Source organism: Chiloscyllium plagiosum, unplaced genomic scaffold (assembly GCF_037043375.1).
Source record: "Chiloscyllium plagiosum isolate Xiang-an unplaced genomic scaffold, Cpla_swu_hap1 HiC_scaffold_46, whole genome shotgun sequence".
In the NCBI taxonomy this organism is placed as follows: domain Eukaryota; kingdom Metazoa; phylum Chordata; class Chondrichthyes; order Orectolobiformes; family Hemiscylliidae; genus Chiloscyllium; species Chiloscyllium plagiosum.
The window spans coordinates 16,252,139-16,275,609 of NW_028270184.1; the positions used below are offsets into that span (position 1 = coordinate 16,252,139).

The 23,471-nt window shown below is 45.5% G+C and overlaps 1 long non-coding RNA gene across 2 annotated transcripts in view; it reads right to left on the bottom strand.

The window, feature by feature from the left end:
- Positions 1–15,825: 15,825 nt before the first annotated feature.
- Positions 15,826–23,471, bottom strand: part of LOC122543945 (uncharacterized) — a 39,654-nt gene continuing 32,008 nt past the window's right edge. For both annotated transcript variants that reach the window (XR_006310195.2, XR_015754608.1), the window contains exon 3: positions 15,826–18,562. This is a non-coding gene — a long non-coding RNA (uncharacterized LOC122543945). The remainder of the gene's footprint in view (positions 18,563–23,471) is intronic.

Consider the following 23,471-nt stretch of genomic DNA (forward strand, 5'->3'; position numbering starts at 1 on the left):
GATGTACAGCACAGGAACGGACCCTTCAGTCCAACTCGTCCATGCCGACCAGATATCCCATCCTAATCTAGTCCCATTTGCCAACACTTGGCCCATATCCCTCTGAACCCTTCCGTTTCATATACCATCTAATTGTACCAGCCTCCACCACTTCCTCTGGCAGCTCATTCCATACACACACCACCCTCTGCATGAAAAAAATTGCCCCTTAGGTCTCTTTTATATATTTCCCCTCGTATCCTAAACTGATGTCCTCTGGTTCTGGACTCCTCCACTCCAGGGAAAATACATTGTCTATTCTTTCGATCACTCCTGTCTATACCTTCTTTTTCTTAACCAAAACCTTAATTTCTCTAGTGATCCAGCATTCCCTACATCCTTCCTTTCTTTTCACCCTAACAGGAATATACTGTCTCTGGACTCTCATTATCCCATTTTCCAACCATCCCCTTCCCTGCAAATATCTGCCCTCAACCAGCTTTTGAAATTCTTGCCTAATACTGTCAAAATTAGCCATCCTCCAATTTAGAACTTCAACTTTCAGGTCCTGTCTATCCTTTTCCATCACTATTTTAAAACATATATAAATCAAGGCTGAAGTTGGGAATAAACTTCCAATGGAGTCCACTTAGTCCCAAAAATTGAAGCACCTCTTTCTTTGAGGTTGGTCCTTGAAATTCCTCAATGGCCTTTGTCTTTGTGTTCCTTGTGATCAACCCTGCATAACTGCCGTTCTGTCCCAAGCACATCACCTCTGCTTTCGCGAATTCTATTTTCTCTAAGTTTATTACCAGTTTTCTTTGTCTTAATCGTTCAAAGAGCTCTGACAACTGTACCATGTGATCTTTCCATGACTCACTAAAGATCATGACATCATCCAGATAGACTGCACAATTTGTTAACCCACCCACTGCAGGGCAGTAACTAACACCTGTTCCTCCAGTTCCCTCTTTTAATAATAATAAGGTTTCAACATATTCACATGACATATCCAATACAGTTTTTTCCTGTCTGGCATCTTTACCAGATAGTTCACTTGATTCAACTTTTTTTTTCTCAATTTGATAGGGACCACTAAACTTGGCTTTGAAGGGATCTCCTACCACAGCTAACAATACTAATACATCATCCCCATGGGAAAACATCCGAATTTCAGAGTTTTATCTGCCACCTGCTTCATTCTATGCTATGTCCTCTTCAGGTGCTGTTCAGCTAAAATACCTACGCGATTTAGTCTCTCCCTCACCGCCGATATATAATCCAAGTGCGAGATCTCCGACTTCGATCCTGTCAATTTCTTTTTAATTAATTTCAAAGGCCCTCTCACTTCATGAATGAATATGAATTCAAAGGGAGTAAACTGAGTCAATTTGTTTGGGGCATCTTGGCAAACATTATGAATGAGATATCTTTATCCAATCATTCGGGTAATCCTAACAGCACGCTCTTAACAAGGTCTTCAGGGTCTGATGCCACCTTTTCAAAGCTCCCTGTGATTCAGGATGATATGCATTTGATTTAAAATGCTGTATGCCTAAGCTATCCATGACTTCCTGAAACAACCTAGCAGTAAAATTAGACCCTTGGTCGGACTGAATCTCTCTGAATAGCCATATTGCGTGAAGAAAGCTACTAATTCCTCTACCACTCTTTTTGCCTTAATACTCCGTAATGGAATTGCCTCCGGAAATCTGTAGACACATCCATCGTGGTTCGCAAGTCCGGGTTGCTTCTAGTTCTAGTTTTTGGGAGAGGACTTACACAATCAATCATTACTCACGTGAAAGATTCTTTGTATGTGGGAACTGGCAAAAAAGGTGCTGTTTTTATTTCTGCCTATGGTTTACCTATCATTTGACACGTATGACATATATGGCAAAAGTTAACCACATCCTTGTACATTCCAGGCCAATAGAACATAGAAAAGTGCAGCACAGAACAGGCCCTTTGGCCCACAATGTTGTGCCGAGATTTAATCCCAATGTAAAATATGGTAACTTAACCTACACACCCCTCAACTCACTGCTATCCATGTGCATGTCCAGCAGTCGCTTAAATGTCGCCAATAACTTTGCTTCTACCAACACAGTTGGCAACACATTCCATGCATTCACAACTCTCTGCGTAAAGAACCTACCTCTGATGTCTCCTTTATACCTTCCTCCTAATATCTCCAAACTATGACTTCTCATCCCAGTCAATCCTGCCCTGGGGAAAAGTCTCTGGCTATTGACTCTTATCTATTCCTCTCATTATTTTGTACACCTCGATCAGGTCTCCTATCTTCTTCCTTCTCTCCAGAGAGAAAAGTCCGAGCTTATTCAACCTTTCTTCATAAGGCAAGCCCTCCAGCCCAGGCAGCATCCTGGTAAACCTTCTTTGCACCCTCTCCAAAGCCTCTGTATCTTTCCTATAGTAGGGCGACCAGAACTGGACACAATATTCCAAGTGTGGTCTCACCAGGGACTTGTAGAGCTGCAGCAAAACCTCATGGCTCTTAAACTCGATCCCCCTGTTAATGAAAGCCAAAACACCATATGCTTTTTTAACAACCCTATCCACTTGGATGGCAACTTGCACACCCAGATCCCTCTGTTCCTCCACACTGCCAAGAATCCTATCTTTAATCCTATATTCAGCATTCAAGTTCGACCTTCCAAAATGCATCACTTCGCATTTATCCAGGTTGAACTCCATCTGCCATTTCTCAGCCCAGCTCTGCATCCTGTCTATGTCATGCTGCATCCTGTCTATGTCATACTGCAGCCTGCAGTAGCCCTCTATACTGTCGACAACACCTTCAACCTTTATGTCATCTGCAAATTTACTAACCCACCCCTCAACCTCCTCATCCAAGTCATTTATAAAAACTACAAAAAGCAGAGGCCCAAGAACAGAGCCCTGCAGGACCCCACTCAACACTGTCCTCCAGGCAGAATACTTTCCATCCACAACCACTCGCTGCCTTCTGTCAGCCTGTCAATTCTGAATCCAGACAGCCAAATCTTCCTGCACCCCATACTTCCTGACTTTATGAATGAGCCTACCATGGGGAACCCAATCAAATGCCTTGCTGAAGTCCATATACACCACATCCACTGCTCGACCATCGTCAACCTGTCTTGACACCTCCTCAAAGAACTCAATAAGATTTGTGAGGCATGACCTGCTCCTCACAAAGCCATGCTGACTGCCTTTAATCACGCTATGATTTGCCAAATAATCATAAATCCTGTCCCTCAGAATTCTTTCCAAAACTTTGCTGACCACAGACGTAAGACTGACTGGTCTGTAATTGCCAGGGATTTCCCTGTTACCCTTCTTGAAAAGAGGAACAACATTCACCTCCTTCCAATCCTCCGGTACGACTCCTGTGGAGAGTGAGGAGGCAACTATCCTTGCCAGCAGCTTAGCAACCTCTTTTCTCACTTTTCGGAGCAGCCTAGGATAAATCTGGTCTGGCCCTGGGGACATACCAATCTTAATGTATTCCAAAATTTCTAGCCCATCAACTTCATCAATCTTGATCTGGTCAAGACTGCATCCCAGCTCCTCTAAGTTTTCATTTACAAAAGTTACCCTTCCTTGGTGAAAACCGAAGCAAAAAACCCATTTAGGGCTTCCCTTATCTACTCAGACTCCACGCACAAGTTCCCTTCGCTATCCCTGATCGGCCCTATCTTCTCCCTGATCATTCTCTCATTCCTCACGTATGAGTAAAATAATAAAAATGTTTTTCATCTTAGCCTAAGTCTTCTGTACACCGAGGTGACCTTCTATTGGTAGTTCATGTGCTACCCTTAAGACTTCCTGTCTGTATGCTACCAGCAACACAATCTGGTGCACTTCACCTATTTCTGCTGCACTAACCTGCTGTGGTCTCCATTTTTGTCTTAGGATTCTATCTTTAAGATACTAACCCTCAGGAATATTCGCTGACTCCTTTTCTGAGTATGCATCAACATATATATCTTTTATTATCACATTTTTCTGTTTTAAGTCCATTAGCCTTTCAGGGCTAAACACCTCTGTCTGATCCTCTGTCTGTTCAGGTTTTTCCTGCACCATTACATCAAACAGGATGCCTGCTAACTGAACTTCAACTCCTTCAGCATTCTCTTTAGTTTTTGCTTCGTGCTGTTACTTACGAGAGTAGGATCTTGTTACTACACAGTCGAGGAAAATTCCAGGATATTTTTCTTTTAACTCCTCAGTTCCTTGGTCTTCCTTTGGCTTCTCCACAACAAAGAGTGTCACTCCTAGCTTGGATCCTGCTAAGCCATTCCCAAGAACAAACTGTATTCCTTTAACTGACACTGACTTCTCCAGTCTTGAATTGGCACCCCAACCTGATCTTACATAGGGGAACCATAAATTTCTGTCTATCTATCCCACAAATTACTCCTCTCTCGGGTAACAGATCAGAAGGAGTGCAAATATGTGCACCTCTTCCTACTGGAGAGTGATTAGATCCTGTATCTCTCAAAATGATAACTTCTCCCCCTGTCCATTCTGAGTAAAGTTGACCCACACAGGCGAATTCTTGAAAGCATTCAGGCACTACTCCATACCCAGCTTTAGACTGTACACTATCCTGTAGCTCCTCGACTTTTCTTGGGGTTTCCTTTACTACTTTCATGAGTGCCACTCGCTCAGCTTCTTTTACCACAGTGCCTTTCTTTAACGACCAGCACTGTGACTTTACGTATCCCACTTTCTGTCAGTGAAAACACCTTTTCCCAATGCCTTTCTTAAACCAGCAGCACTGTAATGTTCTATGTCCCACTCTGTTACAGTGCAAACACCTGAGGCCTTTCACCTCCTTACCACCCTCTTGGGTTTATTTCTTTTTAATGTGTGGTAAACAATTACAAGTGTTCTCTACTCTTTGTTTTGTAGTGTATAATGCCCCCCTTCTCCCAATTTTTATCCCTCACAGAATAAAGTTCTGGCCAGAAGCCAAACTTTGCCTTATGCACAATGCATATTCATCTGCTATTTCTGAACTTTCTGTTCCTCCACATGAATTCTTATCATCCCTGGAAGTGAGTTTTTAAACACCTCCAGCAGAATAATCTCTCTTCGAGCCTCATAGGTCTTATCTACTTTTAAGGCCTGCATCTATCTATCAAAATTACTATGTTTAATTGCTTTGAACTCAACGTAATTCTGACTTAGTTCCTTTTTTATGCTTGTGAACCGCTGTCCATACGCTTCTGCTACCAAGTCAGAAGCACTCAAGACAGCCCGTTTGACTTCTTCATAACCTCTTGACTCCTCATCTGACAGCGCTGCAAATGCCTCACTAGCTCTGGCCACCAGTTTAGTTTGAACTAGCATTACCCATAAGTCCTCTGACTACTCCCTCTGCCTAGCCAACTTTTCAAATGAAATAAAGAAGGCTTCGAGATATTTCACATCAAAATGTGGCAGCGTTTTAACATATTCATATATATCACTACCTTCTCTCTTCATCTCCACCCTGTTAACTTGACTATCCTGACTAAGTCACAACTTCTGAAGTTTAACTTCTCTCTCCTTTTCTCTTTCTTTTCTCTTTCATTCTCTCTCCCTTTCTTTTCTCTCTTTGCTCAGCGAAGGACCTTCTCTCTTTCTCTTTCTCCTCTCTCTTTCTTTCCTCTCTGTTTTTCTTTCTTTTTCCCCTCTCTATCTTCTAACTCGATTTTTCCGAATTTTAATTTAAGAGTTTCAAACTCTACTGTATTTGACTATTTCTCTAACACACCTAAGTGCTTAGCTAACTCCCTTACAATTTTGGCTTTACTCTTGTCCTTGATTAAACCCAATTCTAGTCCCTTTGCTAATTCTAAAAGTATGGTCTTTTTATGCCCTTCTAACCTTTCTTGGCAAAGTTGGCAATCATCTTCAAGTTCTAGATCCTCTTTAGCAATTTTAAGAGCCATTTCTCTCAGTTTAATTTAACCAACCACAATTAACTAAAATTAAACAAATTGTCTCAGTTACGTTTTATTTAAAGATCTAGTCACTACGTGGCAAGTGTTTAAATCTGCTGGATCTTTTGTACCTCAAATCTGTTCAAATCTGTCCAAATCTCAGACTGGATTTGTCTAAATCTGTACAAATCCCGGATAAGCGCCCAAACTGTTACGACATGGTGGTGAACCCTTCTGATAATTAAACACCCAGAAAAGCTCACCTCACCTCATCATCTGTAAAAATATGAGTGACATTGAACTACCAAATTCCACTATTTAAAGAAAAAAATCAATTTATTCTTTAACTCTAAAAGTGGACATAAACAATAAGTATTTACAACTCTAAGCCTCCTTTATCTTAAATGCATGTTATCTGCCTTCCACTCAATAACGTTGTACCGTTCTCATAAAACCCCATATTAAAATTACATCACCTTAAGTTCAAAACCACACAGTGGCTGTCGTCTACAGTGTCCTCCTTCCGGCTCAAAATCTCCCTGGGTCGTCTTCAGTCTTCTGCTGCAAAGATGTTTCATATGAAAGGATACCTTTGATGGAGAGTGTTTTTATGGCAGTTACTCTGGTGATGGCAGTTGGTCTCACTCTGGCTAACTCTCAAAATGCCTGCTTCTTTATTCCCCCAAATGTCAGATTGTCTCATTGGTTCAATATTGGCAAAAACAATAAATTCAAATTCGATTGGGTTTTAGTATCCTGGGGCATAATTTAAACTGATTGGCTAAATTCGAACTGTTGTGAAAACAGCACCCAAAACTCAGGTCTTTGTTTCACAGCCAAATGTTATTTATTTTCAATTTTTCAGGACACTCTGAGACTGCTAGTCAGTCACATGACAGTTGCCTGCACGGTCTCAGTGCAAAATAACTCACTCTCTCTTGAAGGTACAGTACATGCCTCCAACTTCATAACAGGCACTACCCGTGAGATCCTTCTTGTATGCCCGGATGATCTGTGCCACCCCATGCTGCCCTTAAAGTGGCTGCAGGGGAGTAAAGACTGTCACATGTCTTGCTGGAATGTGTATTTGCAAAGGAGGTCTGGAGAAAGATGCACTGGTTTTTGTCAAGGTTCATCCCAAGCAGCTCTGTGACACAGGACTCTGTGCTCTATTGTCTATTCCATTGGATGCGCACCAAGACAAACATCAACTGCATCTAGAGGACCATCAACCCAGTGAAAAACGCTCTTTGGCCTGCCCAAAATTTGCTGAACTTCAACAGCAAGGAGTTGACTTTGACCAAGTGTTGCAGACTGGCACATTGCAAGGTCCAGGACTGCATGCTGAGGGACGTATATAAGCCTGGGGCAGTTGACTCCAAGGTGCAGTGGAGAAAGACCACCATCTAAGGTCTTTCTGCCAAAGTTAAATGGGGATCCGTTCAGCTATGGAACCCTCCCCTGCCTCAAAATATATTTACATATAGACTTGCGTTAGTAAGAAATACCTTTGATTTATTTTGTGAACAGAGTCAAACTCCAATGTTTGTTTACTTCTTATGCTACTGTACAGAACTGAACTGCTGAATAAAATATATTTTTGAAATCAAGAAATGCTCCTTTTCAAATTTTTTATATTCAACCTGTTCAGAGATGTAATGGTACACCGCTGGAGCAGTTGGGACTTGAATCCAAATCTTCTGGATCAGAGGAGAACACTACAACACAAGATACCTCTTGCTCCTTTGTCACACGTGCGTTTCGATCTCTATCCCTCCATTACTACCTTTTACTTTTGAGCTGAACACAATTAAAATATTTTCCACTCACCCTTCCTTGCCTTCTGCCAACAATTTTTTCCAGCTGCTTCCACTTCTGAAGTAGCATCATCTTGGACATGAATTGTTAATTCTTTCACTCTCCACAAGTACTGCCAAAACTGCTATATTTCTTCATAGTTCCTTTTTATTTCATATTTCCTGCATCTGCCTTTTTAAAAATCTACCCCATGGCTTGGTGGGAATGATAGAATGGTGGATGTGCTAAGTTTAAAGATTGTGTTCCAAGTACAATTCTACTGTTGGGGATAGCCAGCAGTACCTCCTGCATTCCCAATTTTGAGTTACTCGATCATAAATGTTTCAAATTCATTCCCTTGAGCGCAGTGATAGTGCCACCTAATATGAGTATTCTCAATGTGAAAACAGGGCTTTATCTCCACAAGGACTATTTGGTGGTTACTCTCACCAGTGCTGTCATGTAAAAAAGAAAATCTGCAGCAAGCAGATTCATTAGGAAGAGATTTGGTATGTATTTCCCTCTCGTTTGCTCCCTCACAAACTGCTGCAGGCCCACTTTATCAGCTATCTGATTTAGGACTCGACCAGCTAGGTCAGTAGAGTCACAGAAATGTACAGCAGATAAACAGGCCCTTCCATCCAACTTGTCTGCTCAATCAAAAAACCGAAACTAAATTGTGACATTTGCCTGTACTTGGCCCATATCCGAGGAGAAAGTGAGGACTGCAGATGCTGGAGGTCAGAGCTGAAAATGTGTTGCTGGAAAAGCGCAGCAGGTCAGGCAGCATCCAAGGAGCAGGAGAATTGACGTTTCGGGCATGAGCCCTTCTTCAGGAATGAGGAAAGTGTGCCCAGCAGGCTAAGACAAAAGGTAGGGAGGAGGGACTTGGGAGAGGGGCATTGGAAATGCGATAGGTGGAAGGAGGTTAAGTTGAGGGTGATAGGCCGGAGTGGGATTGGGGGCGAAGAGATCAGGAAGAAGATTGCATGTTAGGAAGGTGGTGCTGAGTTCGAGGGTTGGGACTGAGACAAGGTGGGGGGAGGGGAAATGAGGAAACTGGAGAAATCTGAGTTCATCCCTTGTGGTTGGAGGGTTCCGAGGCGGAAGATGAGGCGCTCTTCCTCCAGCCGTCGTGTTGCTATGATCTGGCGAAGAAGGAGTCCAAGGACCTGCATGCCCTTGGTGGAGTGGGAGGGGGAGTTGAAGTGTTGAGCCACAGGGTGGTTGGGTTGGTTGGTCCGGGTGTCCCAGAGGTGTTCTCTGAAACGTTCCGCAAGTAGGCGGCCTGTCTCCCCAATATAGAGAAGGCCACATCGGGTGCAGCGGATGCAGTAAATGATGTGTGTGGAGGTGCAGGAGAATTTGTGGTGGATATGGAAGGATCCCATGGGGCCTTGGAGGGAAGGGGGGAGGTGTGGGCTCAAGTTTTGCATTTCTTGCGGTTGTAGGGGAAGGTGCCAGGAGTGGAGGTTGGGTTGGTGGGGGGTGTGGACCTGACGAGGGAGTCACGGAGGGAGTGGTCTTTTCGGAACGCTGATAAGGGAGGGGAGGGAAATATATCCCTGGTGGTGGGGTCCGTTTGGAGGTGGCGGAAATGACGACGGATGATACGATGTATATGGAGGTTGGTGGGGTGGTAGGTGAGGACCAGTGGCGTTCTGTCCTGGTGGCGATTGGAGGGGCGGGGCTCAAGGGCGGAGGAGCGGGAAGTGGAGGAGATGCAGTGGAGAGCATCGTCGATCACGTCTGGGGGGAAATTGCGGTCTTTGAAGAAGGAGGCCATCTAGGTTGTATGGTATTGGAACTGGTCCTCCTGGGAGCAGATGCGGCGGAGACGAAGGAATTGGGAATATGGGATTGCGTTTTTACAGGGGGCAGTGTGGGAGGAGGTGTAGTCTAGGTAGCTGTGGGAGTCGGTCAGTTTATAGTAAATGTCAGTGTAGATTTGGTCGCCCGAGATAGAAATGGAAAGGTCTAGGAAGGGGAGGGAGGAGTCTGAGACGGTCCAGGTAAATTCGAGGTCGGGGTGGAAGGTGTTAGTAAAGTGGATGAACTGTTCAACCTCCTCGTGGGAGCACGAGGCAGCGCCGATACAGTCATCGATGTAGCGAAGGAAAAGGTGGGGGTTGGTGCCAGTGTAGCTGCGGAAGATGGACTGTTCCACATACCCTATGAAGAGGCAGGCATAGCTGGGGCCAATGGCTACTCCTTTGCTTTGGAGGAAGTGGGAGGATTGGAAAGAGAAGTTGTTCAGGGTGAGGACCAGTTCAGTCAGTTGAAGGAGGGTGTCAGTGGAAGGGTAGTGGTTGGTATGGTGGGAAAGGAAGAAGCGGAGGGCTTTGAGTCCTTCGTGATGGGGGATGGAGTGTACAGGGACTGGATTTCCATGGTGAAGATAAGGCGTTGAGGACCGGGGAAGCGAAAATCATGGAGGAGGTGGAGGGCGTGGGTGGTGTCCCGAACGTAGGTCGGGAGTTCTTGGACTAAGGGGGACAGGACCGTGTCGAGGTGTGCAGAGATGAGTTCGGTGGGGCAGGAGCAGGCTGAGACAATGGGTCGGCCGGGGCAGTCAGGTTTGTGGATTTTGGGTAGGAGGTAGAAATGGGCGGTGCGGGGTTGTGGGACTATGAGGTTGGAGGTGGCAGATGGGAGATCCCCTGAGGTGATGAGGTTATGGATGGTCTGGGAGATGATGGTTTGGTGGTGGGAGGTGGGGTCATGGTCAAGGGGGCAGTAGGAGGAGGTGTCCACGAGCTGGCATTTAGCCTCAGCGGTGTAAAGGTCGGTGCGCCAAGCTACTACCATGCCTCCCTTGTCTGCTGGTTTGATAGTGAGTTTGGAGGGAGTGGAGGGCTGCACGTTCCGAGGGTGAGAGGTTGGAGTGGGTGAGAGGGGTGGAGAGGTTGAGGCGGTTAATGTCGCGGCGGCAGTTGGCTATGAAGAGATCGAGGGCAGGTAAGAGGCTAGCACTGGGTGTCCAGGTGGATGGGGTGTGTTGGAGGTGGAAGAAGGGGTCGTCAGAGGGTGGGCGAGAATCCTGGTTGAAGAAGTAGGCACGGAGGCGAAGGTGGCGGAAGAATTGTTCGATGTCTCGCCGCGTGTTGAACTCGTTAATCCAAGAGCGTAGGGGAATGAAGGTGAGGCCTCTGCTGAGGACTGATCTTTTATCCTCAGAGAGGGGTAGTTCTGGAGGGATAGTGAAAACACGGCAGGGCTGGGAGCTAGGATCTGGTGTGGGGCTGGAGCTGGGATTAGGGGCAGGGTTAGGCGTGGGGGCGGGAATCGGGGCGGGGATGGAGATCGGCGTGGGGCGATCAAAGACCGCAATTTCCCCCCAGACGTGATCGACGATGGTCTGCACCGCATCTCCTCCACTTCCCGCTCCTCCGCCCTTGAGCCCCGCCCCTCCAATCGCCACCAGGATAGAACCCTACTGGTCCTCACCTACCACCCCACCAACCTCCATACACATCGTATCATCCGTCGTCATTTCTGCCACCTCCAAACGGACCCCAGCACCAGGGATATATTTCCCTCCCCTCCCCTATCAGCGGTCCGAAAAGACCACTCCCTCCGTGACTCTCTCGTCAGGTCCACACCCCCCCCCAACCCAACCTCCACTCCCGGCATCTTCCCCTGCAACCGCAAGAAATGCAAAACTTGTGCCCACACCTCCCCCCTTACTTCCCTCCAAGGCCCCAATGGGATCCTTCCATATCCGCCACAAATTCACCTGCACTTCCACACACATCATTTACTGCATCCGCTGCACCTGATGTGGCCTCCTCTATATTGGGGAGACAGGCTGCCTACTTGCGGAACGTTTCAGAGAACACCTCTGGGACACCCGGACCAACCAACCCAACCACCCTGTGGCTCAATCCTTCAACTCCCCCTCCCACTCCACCAAGGACATGCAGGTCCTTGGGCTCCTCCATCGCCAGACCATAGCAACACGACGGTTGGAGGAAGAGCGCCTCATCTTCTGCCTAGGAACCCTCCAACCACAAGGGATGAACTCAAATTTCTCCAGTTTCCTCATTTCCCCTCCCCCCACCTTGTCTCAGTCCCAACCCTCGAACTCAGCACCACCTTCCTAACCTGCAATCTTCTTCCTGACCTCTCCGCCCCCACTCCCACTCCGGCCTATCACCCTCACCTTAACCTCCTTCCACCTATCGCATTTCCAACACCCCTCCCCCAAGTCCCTCCTCCCTACCTTTTATCTTAGCCTGCTGGGCACACTTTCCTCATTCCTGAAGAAGGGCTCATTCCAGAAACGTCGATTCTCCTGCTCCTTGGATTCTGCCTGACCTGCTGCGCTTTTCCAGCAATGCATTTTCAGCCTTGGCCCATATCCCTCTAAAACCTTCCTATTCATGTCCCCATCCAAATGCCTTCTAAATGCTGTTATTGTACTAGCCTTTACCACCTCCACCACCATGTATGAAGGTGGATAAATCTCCTGGTCCTGACCAGATATATCGAAGAACACTGAAATAGGCTAGAGAAGAAATGGCAGGGGCTGGCTGATATTCTTGCATCATTATTAGCCATGGGTGAGGTCCCAGAAGACTGGAAAGAAGGGCTGCAAAGAAAAGCTTGGGAACCATAGAGCAGTAAGCTTAACATCAGATCTGGGTAAGTTACTTGAGAAGATTCTGTGGGATAAAACATACATGCATTTGGAAGAACAGGGTTTGATTACAAATAGTATGGCTTTGTGTGTGGGAGATCATGCTGCACAAATTTATCAGAATTCTTTGATAAAGTGACCAGGAAGGTTGATGAGGGCAGGGCAGTAGATGTAGTATATATGGATTTCAAAAAGGCCTTTGATAAGGTTCCATACGGTAGGCGGCTCTGTAAAGTTAGGTTGCATGGAATCCAGGGGGAACTGGCAAATTGGATACCCAATTGGCTTGATGGTAGGAAGCAGAGGGTAACAGTGAAAGGATGCTTGTCGGACTGGAGGCCTGAGACTCATGGAGTAACCAGGGGTGGTTGCTCATTGCTATTTGTTATCTATATCAATGATTTGGATGAGAATGTACAAGGCATGATTAGTGAGTTTGCTGATGACACTAAAATAGGCAGTAACGTGGATAGTGGGGGAAGGTTATCTGAAATTGCAGGAGGACCTTGATCAACTGGGGAAATGGGCTGAGAAATGGCAAAAGGAGTTTAATATAGATAAATGTGACGTCTTGCATTTTGGAAATTCAATCAAGGTAGGAGTTTCGTGGTGACTGGTAGGGCCTTAAAGAGTGTCATGGAACAAGGGGACCTTGGAGTTCAGGTGCACGGTTCTCTGAAAGTGGAGTCACAGGTAGACAGGGCAGTGAAGAAGGCTTTTGGCACACTGGCCTTCATCAGTCAGGGCATTGAACATAGAAGTTGGAAAATTATGCTGCAGTTATACAGGACACTAGTGAGGCCACACTTGCTGAGTATTGCATCCAGTGTTGGTCACCTTGCTATAGGAAGGATTTTATTAAACTGGAAAGAGTACAGAAGAAATTTACAAGGATGTTGCCTGAACTCAATGGTCAGAGTTAAGGGGAGAGGTTGGACAAGCTAGGATTTTTTTTTGGAGCTTAGGAGACTGAGGGGGAACCTTGTCGAGGTATGTTAACTCATGAGAAGCGTGGATAGGGTGAATGCACTCAGTCTTTTTCCCAGGGTTGGGAATTGAGGACCAGCGGACATCAGTTTAGGTTAGAGTGGAAAGAATAAAAAGGAACCCGAGGGGCAACCTTTTTATACAGATGGTGGTACACATGTGGAATGAGGTGTCAGTGGAGGGGGCTGAGGTACATTAACAACATTTAAAAGGCATTTGGACAAATACATGAATAGGAAAGGATTAGAATGATATGGGCCAAGTGCAGGGAATGAGTTAGCATGGATGAACATTTTGATTGGCATGAATTAGTTTGGGCCAAAGGTCCTGTCTCTGTGCTGTGGACTCTATAACTTCCACTGGCAGCTTATTCCATACATGCACCCACCCACTGCATGAAAAAGTTGTTTCTTAGGTTCATTTTAAATATTTTCCCTCTCACTTTAAAATCTATGATCTCTACTTTTGGACTCCTGGAGCAAAGACTTTGGATATTCACCCTCGTCATGCTCCTCATGGTTTTAGAAACCTCTATATGGTCATCCCTCAGCTTCCAGGAAAATAGCCTATTCAGCCTCTCCTCATTGCTCAAACACTCCAAACCTGGCAACATCCTTATAAATCTTTTCTGAACACTTTCAAGTTTCACAACATCTTTCCTTTAGCAGAAAGACCAGAATTGAATGCAGTATTCAAAAAAATGGCCTTATCATTATCCTGTACAGCTGCAACTTGACTTCCCAACTCCTATTCTCAATGCACTGAACAATAAAGACAAGTGTACCAAACTTCTTCTTCACTACCCTATCCACCTACAAACTCACTTTCAAAGAATTGTGAACCTTCACTCCAAGGTCTCACTGTTTGGCAACACTCAACAGGACCGTACCATTAAAAGTATAAGTCTTACCCTGATTTGCCCTAATAAATTGCAGCACCTCACCTTTTTCTAAATTAAACTCCATCTGCCGTTGCCCATCTTAGATTAGATTACTTACAGTGTGGAAACAGGCCCTTCGGCCCAACAAGTCCACACCGACCTGCCGAAGTGCAACCCACCCATACCCCTACATTTACCCCTTTAACCTAACACTACGGGCAATTTAGCATGGCTGATTCACCTGACCTGCACATCTTTGGACTGTGGGAGGAAACCGGAGCACCCGGAGGAAACCCACGCAGACACGGGGAGAATGTGCAAACTCCACACAGTCAGTCGCCTGAGTCGGGAATTGAACCCAGTGCTAACCACTGTGCCACCGTGCCACCCAGTGTGCCACCGTGCCGCCCATCTGATCAAGGTCCCATTGGACTCGGAAATTGATGTCTTTGCAGTTCACTACACCACCAATTTTATTGTCAGTGGCAAACTTACGAACCATACCTCCTATATTCACATCCAAATTGTTTATATACTTGACAAAAAAATTTGCTTGGTGTTTAATATTTGCCCTTCTGTTCTAATATGCTGCAAAAGAAGTTGACAAAAGTCATCACTGCCAGTGCAGGATAGAAATTCAGAAATCAATTCCAGTTTCAAAAAAACATTATCCTCTCCTGTTCCCCAAATCTAATTCCACACCTTCTTCTTTGGACTGAAATCCAAACCCATCTCCCCACCTCTTTCCTCCAATCCTAGTTTTCTCCCTCCCTCTCCTTTCCCTAGAGTCAGTTCTCCTGTCTGCCGACAGAGAATCAAAACAACAAGTCTGATTCAGGGTTTTGAGTCTCCAGCAGGTGTTGCTGAATAGTCCCTGCCCACCTCCCAGGCTTTCTTTCTCAATCAAAGCCTCATTGATTCACCCCTGAAGAAAGACACACCTTTCCCTCACCAAGATGGCGGTCAGTTGCCCAGTGACATGGGGCAGCACCGTGGCTCAGTGGTTGGCACTGCTGCCTTACAGCACAAAGGACCCAGGCTCGATATCATCTCGGGCAACTGTCTGTGTGGAGTTTGTGCATCTCCCAGCGTCTGCTTGGGTTTCCCCCAGGTCCTCCCACAATCCAAAGATGTGCACATTAGGTTAATTGGCCATAGTGTTCAGGGATGTTCAGGTTAGGTGAATGTAGAGTAATGGGGAATGGTTAGGGTGAGTTACTCTTCAGAGGGTCGTTGTGGACTTGTTGAGCCGAAGGGCCTGTTTCCATACTGTAGAATTCAATGATTCTATGACAAGCCCTGCCCTCACCGAGATGGCAATCAGTGATTATTCCCCCATGGCCTCAGGCCCACCCTCGGAGTTGAAAACTCCCCAGATCTGCACGCTCCCCACCCAAGGTTATCCATCATTCCTACCCAGTCTCACAAACTCCTCGCCCTGGGGTAGCAGTATCTTGTCACTCAGGCCTGGTGATCTGCCCAGGGGGTTTCTGAAGTCTTCCTTGCCCAGCTGCTAGTTCGTTACCTTTCCGACAGCTCCGATTCATACCTCGCAAGGCGGCCCAGCTTCTTGAGGAAGTTACAAATCACACAACACCAGGTTATAGTCCAACAGGTTTATTTAGAAGCACTCCTGTTTGGAGCACCACTCCTTCTTCACATGGTAGGAACATAAAACACAAAATTTATAGCAAAACATTAATGTGATGCAAATAAAGTGATATATTTAACAAACTTCAATTGCTGTTAAGTCTTCCATCTTTTAGAAGGGGTTACAGGTTTCTGTTTATTAATACGTAAATCCCAAAACTTCTTTTAAGTCACATTCTCAAGGTAAGTTAAGGTTTTACAAAACAAGGTGACATTTCAGCTCAGACAATACCTTAAAGGTGTGAGGTCAGAGTTTGTCTGTATCCCAATCGTGACTCAGACTGGGTCTCCTTCCAAAGTGGAATTTACAAAATATTATATGAATTGACTGTCTGAAATGACTGCCCACAATTTGTGTACTTTTTGAGCAAAATAGAACAAATCTGTAAGTATAATTTTGAAAATACAAATTCACCACACAGACTTATATGTGTGTGCGCATGCAGGGGAGAGGGGGAAGAGGGGGAGAGAGAGAGTGTAGTGGCCGACATGAATCCAAGTTCTCAGTTGCAGCCATTCTCATGGGTACCGAACTTGGCTATCAGCCTCTGCTCAGCTACTTTCCATTGTTGTCTGTCCTGAAGTCTGTCTTGGAGGATGGTCACCTGAAGATCCGAGGCTGAATATCCCTGACCACTGAAGTATACCCCAACTGGTAGGGAATGCCCCTGTCTGGTGATGGTTGTGTGGTGTCCATTCATCTGTTGTCACAGTGTCTGCTTAGTGTTGCCAAGTGGGATAGAATTGAAAAGCGGGGAGATGATGTTCAAATTACTTCGAACTGTGGTTAGTTGCCATTGGCAGCACTGTCACCATTTATCATTTCCATTTTGAAAAAGGAAAGAGTCACTGGGGACGGTGTCACACAGAAGCACATGAAGAACACCAAAGCTGAGAGCAGTTAACTCTCAGGAAAGACCAGAAAGTTTTTCTTTTGAAAAAATGGTTCAAAGGTGACCTGACGGATGTCTTCAAGGTGATGAACGGCTTTAAAATCCATTAGTGAATACAAGAGAAACCTCTTCAACTCAATGACAGGTGAGAATGTGGAACTCTCTCCCACATTGGAGAGGCCTAGTGGCATTATCACTGGCCTGTTCATCCCGAGACCCAGATAATGTTCTGGGTACCGAGGCTCGAATCCTGTCATGGTAGATGGAGGGATTTGAATTCAATAAAAAGTCCAGTATTAAGAGCAGATTGTTGGAAAAACCTATTCAGTTCATGAATGCCCTTTAGGGGAGGAAATTACCATCCTTGTCTGGCCAACATGTGACTCTAGGCCATAGTAATGTGGTTGACTCTTAACCCCTCTGGACGATTAGACATAGGTGATAAAGTTGCTTAGCCCGTGTTGTCCTCGTCCTATGAATGAATCAAGAATAAAGGGACAGCAAGTGGTTGACGTGGACAGCAGGAATATATTTAAGGAGAAGCTGGATACATACATGAGGGAGAAAGGAATAGAAGGATATGCTGAAGGGGGAGGTGAAGAGAGAATGGTGGAGGCTCACGTGGAGCGTAAATATGGTCAGAGATCAATTGAGTCGATCGATTCTATAGTATAGGACCAGACCAATGAGGCAGAAACATGTATTCATTGTAGATTTTGTAGTGGAAGGAAATACATTATTTCATTTTTGGCTGTAAATAATTATCCTTCACAGATTTTATGGAACATTTCCTTGGGAATATGCACCCGTTGACTTAAAGGGCACCAGCCTCACTGGAAGCAAAGTGGTGAGAGCGGCCAGTCCAGCCGAAAGAAACCCTCTGACCCACTCACTTCACTCACTGTCCAAATGAAAATGGCTCAGGCTTGGATGAGATATTCCCTCATTTTTAAATTAATTCATGGCACAGTATCAATGTCCAAGTCAGCACTCATTGCCCATCCCAAATTGTCCTGCTTGAGAAGGTGGTGGTGAGCTGCCTTCTGGGACTACAGGGCCCCTTGTAGTACAGGGGCACTCACACTGCTGTCAGAGAGGAGTTCCTGGATTTTGACGCTGCAACAGTGAAGGAACAGCCAATATAGTTCCAAGGCAGGATGGAGTGCAACACGGAGGGGAGCTTGTAGATGATGACAATCTCATGTAACTGTTCTTTGACATTTTAGAGATTGAGCATGAATGTTGTTGCTGATTAACAGCTGACCCAACTCCTGTATTCACTTGTGAATTCACTCATGTTTTCTCAGATTTGATGACTGTGGTAAGCGCTTCCCACAGTCAGGGCAGATGAATGGCTCTCCCCAGTATGAACTCACTGGTGTTCATGTAGACCAAATAAATCTCTAAATTGCTTCCCACAGTTGGAGTACTTAAGTGGCCTCTCCCCAATGTGAACTCACTGATGCACCTGCAGACTGGATAACAGTGATTATTTTTCCATAGTCCAAACAGGTAGATGGGCTCTCTCCAGTGTGAGCCCGCTGATGTTTTAACACAGTGAAATATTTACTGAATTTTTTCCCACACTCAGAGCAGATGAACAGCCTCTCTCCAGCGGCAGCACGCTACTTGGGGTGAGCATCTCACTGCTCTTCCAGTTAAATTGATGTTTAAAACCTTTGATGCCGACAGAACAGACAAACATTTATCCAGTTACGGTTATTTAAGTCCTGGTTAATTTAGTCATTGTCTGCACATGGTGTTTGAGGTTTCTGTCTGCAAATCATACCCTTCTAGCATCCTGTAAAAAGAATTATGAAAGGAATAAAATCAGATTAGAAACTCAGAACAGACAAATCTAGTTTCTCTGGAATACCTTTTTGCTCTCTCTTCCCCCAAGTCTGTAAACCTCCACCCCCAACACTCTCTCCCACCATTCTCACTCTGCTGTCCCTAATATACACCCTCCCCATTCTCCTGAATGTGCTGCTGAACAGATCCATGCTGGACAGACTCTGCCCCATTCCTAGATTAGAGTGGTGCTGGAAAAGCACAGCAGGCCAGCAGCATCCGAGGAGCAGGAAAATCGACATTTCAGGCAAAAGTCCTTCATCACGAAAGCCCTTTCCTGAAGAAGGGCTTTTGCCTGAAACATCAATTTTGCTGCTCCTCGGATGCTGCCTGACCTGCTGTGTTTTTCCAGCACCACTCTGTTTAAGACTCTGATTTCCGACATCTGGAGTTCTCACTTTCGCCCTCTGGCCCATTCCTGATGTTCTTCACTTCCTTTCCCATCAGTTGCTAAAGTCAATAATTTAACCCAATATCTTTTTAAAAAAGGAATATTAAAGACAGTATTATGCTCACAGGCGTTGGACAGAGATAGAAGTTTCAGTCTGGGTGGAGATCAATCTTCACTGAGACAGAGAGAGGGAGAGAAGCAGCAACAGCAGCTTTGCTGGGCAGGAATGCGTAGCTGCAGAAGGTCAAAAGACCAAAAACAGAAATTGCTGGAAAAACTCAGCAGGTCCAAGACCCTTCTTCAAAAGCTCATTGCTTAATGTCTGCACTCAAACAGTAAGAGAGCTCTGATTGGCTGGAGGACCAGAGTGCCTCTGGTCCTCCCACCGTTTCCCATTTGTCGATGCTTTGATGATTGGGAATAAAATCGGACCCACATGGGGTTGGAGGCACTTTGACCCAACATCTGAAACTGCCGACTAATACAAAATGCAAGTGCTGTTGTCCTCCAGCCAATCACATCTATTCTGCCTTCTACAATGCTTTTGTCTTTTGCTGTGGGTACTCCCGCAATGTGTTCCATTTACCCCTTCACTCCTTTTGCTCACAGATTAAAAAGGATGATTTTCTAGCTCCTTTCAGTTGCAAAGAATCGTACCAGACGAGAAATATTAACTTGTGTTTTCTCTCCACAGATGACACCAAAACTGGAGGTGCAGTGCAGAGCCAAGAAGGTTGTCTCAGAGTACAACAAGACTTTGATCAGACTGGTCACTGAATGGCAGATAACTTTAATTTAGATAAATGTGAGGTGCTGCACTTTGGAAAGGCAAATCAGGGCATGTCTTACATATTTAATGCTCAGCTCCTGGGGAGTGTTGCTGAACAAAGAAACCTCGGTTCATAGTTACTTGAAAGTAGAGTCGCAGGTCGACAGGATAGTGAAGAAGGTATTTGGTACGCTTGCTTTTAGGAGTCCATGTTGCGCTGTACTGTTAGGCTACTTTTAGAATACTGCATTCAATTCTGGTCTCCCTGCTATAGGAAGGATGTTGTGAAGATTTGCAAGGATGTTGCCAGGGTTGGAAGGTTTAAGTGATAGGGAGAGGCTGAATAGGCTGAGGTTATTTTCCCTAGAGCATCAGACACTGAAGCGTGACCTTACTGAAGTTCATAAAATCATAAGGGGCATAAACAGGGTGATAGGTCAAGGTATTTTCTCCAGGGTGGCAGAATCCAAAACTAGAGAGCATAGGTTTAAGATGAGACCAGGACCAACCAACCCAACCACCCCATGGCTCAACACTTCAACTCCCCCTCCCACTCCACCAAGGACATGCAGGTCCTTGGATTCCTTCATCGCCAGACCATAGCAACACGACGGTTGGAGGAAGAACACCTCATCGTCTGTCTAGGAACCCTCCAACCACAAGGGATGAACTCAGATTTCTCCACTTTCCTCATTTCCCCTCCCCCCACCTTGTCTCAGTCAAATCCCTCGAACTCAGCACCGCCTTCCTAACCTGCAATCTTCTTCCTGACCTCTCCGCCCCCACTCCCACTCCGGCTTATCACCCTCACCTTCACCTCCTTCTACCTATCGCATTTCCAATGCCCCTTCCCCACGTCCCCCCTCCCTACCTTTTATCTTAGCCTGCTTTGCACACTCTCCTCATTCCTGAAGAAGGGCTCATGCCCGAAACGTCGATTCTCCTGCTCCTTGGATGCTGCCTGACCTGCTGCACTTTTCCAGCAACACATTTTCAGCTCTGATCTCCAGCATCTGCAGTCCTCACTTTCTCCTCAAAGGAATTGGTGGAGGCTGGTAGAATTATACAGTTTAAAATGCACCTGGATGGATATATGACTGGAAAAGGTTTAGAGGAATATGGGCCAAATGCTGGTAAATGGGACTAGATTTATTTAGCACATAGAGTTGGAATGGATGAGTTGGACCACAGATGCTGCACACCTCTATGACTCCTTAATAAAACAGACTCTCCAATTCTGAAGAACCTGGTTGATCAATGATAATCCTTTTACTGAAAGACTAGGACCCCTGACGATGCCGCTCCTTTAACAATGTTATTCTGTCCTTGGCTTTTCTCAAGAGGGATCGTTAAGGCAGAGGTTCCCATATGTCTGGAAATATCTGCTTGAAACAGCTTTTAAGTTTTTTTATTAAAACACTTGCACAATAAAAAGGCGAGTGGCCAGTTCTCCGAGTAAAGCATTTTTTTTCTAGTTTTGGGTTAGTTTTAACTGGTGACCTAAAGAACCAGCTCCATGCTGATCCTGTCTCTCTGTGACATTCCTCTCCTGTAAAACCCTATGCCTGAATTTACCTTTATGCCAATGGGTGTGTTATGGGATGTTGCAGGAAATCAGAATAGCTCTTTGTTAAGGTGCGTATTCACATCGCTGAGTTTTCAAATAGATATGGTACTCTAAATTTGGTTTTCTTTTGTTCACGTGTAAATAAATTGTATTTTGTTTAAAACTGGTGATTTGACCAATTGCATTGCTCTTGGAATATTCACCTGATATCTGCTTAAAATAACTAGAAAAGTTAGGGTCTGGGCTATCTTCTTGAAATGTTTTCAGAGGTCTAGCCTCATCCATAACAGATTGGGGGCTCTTTGTGGGTTTTGTTCTATCGTTCCGATTTGGGATTAGGGCTGTTGGACTGAAAGACAGCGACTGGCAGGTGTTAGTGACTTCTGTTCCGGGTGTTGAATTCAATTGGTTTAAACAGTGTTTGGTGTGGTAATGGCTCTTTCAGTTACTCAAAGTTTTCTGGTGATGGAAGACTTACATCAGGTGAACAAGGCAAAACTGCTGGAATTGGCAGACAAGCTGGAGTTAGAGTTACCTTCGTCCATCCGGGAGTGATGAGCAAGGACTGCTAGGAACCACTTCTTTTAAAAACTTATCTCGTGAATAGGTGGAGCGCACGCTGAGCAGGAGAGGACACAAGGCTGCTGAGTAAGTGTAGTAATATAGTTGGATGGTTGTGTTACCTGAAACACGACTTAGGCAGTGTATCCCACCCATCCTCATCCTCTAACCACAAGATGAGTTCTGTGCACCAGATTGGTAAGGTAACTATTTTTCTTTATTTTTCAACAGTCTCTTTGGGAATTTAGAATAATGGGAATGGATGTGCAGAATGTGGGAGGTAAGAGTCACCACTAGTGTCTCTGCTAACTTCATCTGTGGGAAGTGCACCCAATTCTAGCTCATTGAAAACTGCGTTAGGGAGCTGCAGCTGGATGAACTTCGGATCATTTGGGAGGCAGAGGGGTTATCAAGAGGAGTTACGGGGAGACAGTCACACCTCAGGTATAAGCAAAAGGCAAATGGATTACAGTCAGGGGACGGAAAGGGAACCGGGAGACAGTGCAGGGAACCCCTGTGGCCATTCCCCTCAATAATAAGTGTACTGTATTGGGTACTGTTGAGGGGATGACTTACTGGGGTAAGCCATGGGCTACAGGTCTCCAGTACAGAACCTGTTCCTGTTGCTCAGAAAGGAAGGGGGGAAGAGGAGCAGAGCATTAGTCACTGGTGACTCCATAGTTAGGGGGACAGATAGGAGGTTTTGTGTTGCCTCCCAGGTGCCAGGATTCATGATGTCTCGGATCATGTTTTTGGGATCCTTGAGGGGGAGGGGGAGCAGTCACAAGTTATGATCCACATGGGTACTAACGACATAGATAAGAAAAGGGATGGGCATGTAAGGCAGAAATTCAGGGAGCTAGGGTGGAAGCTTAGAGCTAGAACAAATAGAGTTATCATCTCTGGTTTGTTGCCTGTGCCACATCGTAGTGAGGCGAGGAGTAGGGAGAGGGAGGAATTGAACTTGTGGCTGTAGAGACGGTGGAGGATGATGGGTTTTGGATAACAATAACTGAGACTCGTTCTGGGGTAGGTGGGACCTCTACAAACAGATGGTCTACAACTGAACCAGAGGGGCACCAATACCCTGGGGGATTTGCTAATACTTTTTGGGAGGGTTTAAACTAATTCAGCAGGGGCATGGAACCTAAATTGTGGTTCCAGAGTCCAGGAGATTGAGAGTAGAGAGGTCAGAAGTAAGGTTTCAAAATCACAAGAGTGCACCAGTAAGTATGAAGGTGGTTTGAAGTGTGTCTACTTCAACACCAGGAGCATCCAGAGTAAGGTGAGTGAGCTTGCAGCATGGGTTGGTACCCAGGACTTCGATGTTGTAGCCATTTTGGCGACATGGATACAGCAGGGACAAGAATGGTTGTGGCAGGTTCTGGGATTAGATAGTTCAGTAAGAACAGAAAAGATGGTAAAAGAGGGGGAGGTGTGGCATTGTTCGTCAAGGACAGCATTACGATAGCAGAATGGATGTCTGAGGACTCGTCTACTGAGGTAGTACGAGCCGAGGTTAGAAACTGGAAAGGACAGGTCACCCTGTTGGGAGTTTTCTAAAGGCCTCT